Below are 2,715 nucleotides of genomic sequence, written 5' to 3'. Positions count from 1 at the left end.
TCAGTTTGTCCTTCAGAAGAGCTACTTTAGACAATTGTCTTGTTCATATCTGTTTTAGAAGAAAGTTATGGTTTGCAGATCTTTGAAAGTTGTGTCCAAGTCTGGAATTGGCTTTACGTTCTCCATCCATCCATTCATCCATCCTTCACTCTGCTCACTCACTCAGTCTCCCCATCATTTTATTTATCCCCTCTCTCTCTCTCTCTCTCTCTCTATTTTTAAACCTTGACCACATCTGCCATAAATTTAAAAAATGCAAAAAATACTGGAAAAACTCTTTAAAAAATTGTAGCATGGAAAAGAATGTAACACAACAATATAACCTGAAAATGAGCAGGAATATGAATATCAAAAATTATAATTATTAACAAGCTTTAGATCCTTTTGAAGCTAGCTACAATTTATTTTTACTCTTCATTGCTTTGTGATTTGTAATGATTGTGAGTCTAGATTTCCACATTGAATGATGAGGTTCTTTTATTTCACTTGATAATTAACTAATCGGGGGCATAATGTCTGATTAGTTAGTTAGGGTCCTTATGAATATTACTAATTTACAAAAAACTATGAATTAAATGGTTATGTGGAGCTATACATCTGACAGCTGTAACATCACTGATGCAGCAATGAGAACATGTTTCACAAAAAAACAACTAAAAACTCCACAGAGCAAATTTACCTATAGAGTAAGAAACTCCATTTTTTTCTACACCTGGTTGAAGATCTGATTGTGTTCACCTGGATTCCTCACACATTTGGTGTGCGATCTGAGAAGCCCCAATGAGAGACTCGGTGTGTTTTACCAGCCTTTGTTCTGCTCGCTGTGTGTTCATTTGGGAAGCTTAAAAGGGACTGTGTGTGAAGTGCAGGAGTGGCCACTCAAATAAAACACAAACTGTTTTATTGGATTATTTGCACTGAGACAATCCTGCAGGGCCGAGCAGAAAGTAGATGCTGAAGGTCCTAAAAGTCAGATCCATGCTGACCCTGCTGGTTTTTCTCCCTCTCCAGGACTCCAAGTCCTGAAGACTGGGCAGTGTACCATTAGGTCCTCTGTTTAACCCTGCCTACGCTGTGAGTCGGGAACAATATAATGGGCAAACTTGGCAAAATGATGTTGCTCTGATGAAACTCTTTGAGCCTTTGGACACCACATGTACTAAAACACGCAGCAGCTTGCAAAAGTGCAACTTTTAATTTTTCTCTTTTTCATTTTATCATTATGCAACCACAAACAGTGTATTTTTCCTGATGGACCAAGACAAAGTTACACCTTATTGTAAAGTAGAAGGAAACAAATTCAAGGTTATATATATATATACTGTATATACAATTGCTGGTGCAAGTCTTGCTGGCGCATCTGTGACCAAGACAGCAAGTCTTTGTGATGTATCAAGAGCCACGGTATCCAGGGTAATGTCAGCATACCACCAAGAAGGACGAACCACATCCAACAGGATTAACTGTGGACGCAAGAGGAAGCTGTCTGAAAGGGATGTTCGGGTGCTAACCCGGATTGTATCCAAAAAACATAAAACCACGGCTGCCCAAATCACAGCAGAATTAAATGTGCACCTCAACTCTCCTGTTTCCACCAAAACTGGAGCTCCACAGGGTCAATATACATGGCCGGGCTGCTATAGCCAAACCTTTGGTCACTCGTGCCAATGCCAAACGTCGGTTTCAATGGTGCAAGGAGAGCAAATCTTGGGCTGTGGACAATGTGAAACATGTATTGTTCTCTGATGAGTCCACCTTTACTGTTTTCCCCACATCTGGGAGAGTTACGGTGTGGAGAAGCCCCAAAGAAGCGTACCACCCAGACTGTTGCATGCCCAGAGTGAAGCATGGGGGTGGATCAGTGATGGTTTGGGCTGCCATATCATGGCATTCCCTTGGCCCCATACTTGTGCTAGATGGGCGCGTCACTGCCAATGACTACCGAACCATTCTGGAGGACCATGTGCATCCAATGGTTCAAACATTGTATCCTGAAGGCAGTGCCGTGTATCAGGATGACAATGCACCAATACACACAGCAAGACTGGTGAAAGATTGGTTTGATGAACATGAAAGTGAAGTTGAACATCTCCCATGGCCTGCACAGTCACCAGATCTAAATATTATTGAGCCACTTTGGGGTGTTTTGGAGGAGCGAGTCAGGAAACATTTTCCTCCACCAGCATCACGTCGTGACCTGGCCACTATCCTGCAAGAAGAATGGCTTAAAATCCCTCTGACCACTGTGCAGGACTTGTATATGTCATTCCCAAGACGAATTGACGCTGTATTGGCCGCAAAAGGAGGCCCTACACCATACTAATAAGTTATTGTGGTCTAAAACCAGGTGTTTCAGTTTCATTGTCCAACCCCTGTATATATACAGTATATATATATATATATATATATATATATATATATATATATATATATATATATATATATATATATATATATTGTTCAAGCTGTATCTTCAAAATAAAATTCACATTTAAAAAATTATGTGTTTGAAAGAAATTCTGTGAAATAATAAAAAACATTATAAACATCCTTCAAATCATTAAAGCATGGTCAGGTTGGTGCTAACACAAAGTCATGGATGCTGGGCACACCACACTTTTTATTTGTAAAACCTTTGAAAACCATCTCCATTTCCTTCACTTCGTAATCGTCTGTCAATAAATCTATAAGATAAATCAAAGTTTATGGTTGAAA

The sequence above is a fragment of the Xiphophorus hellerii genome, chromosome 18 (genome assembly GCF_003331165.1).
Source record: "Xiphophorus hellerii strain 12219 chromosome 18, Xiphophorus_hellerii-4.1, whole genome shotgun sequence".
Taxonomy (NCBI): domain Eukaryota; kingdom Metazoa; phylum Chordata; class Actinopteri; order Cyprinodontiformes; family Poeciliidae; genus Xiphophorus; species Xiphophorus hellerii.
The sequence above is the reverse complement of the archived record's forward strand: the minus strand, read 5'-3'. Positions refer to the sequence as shown.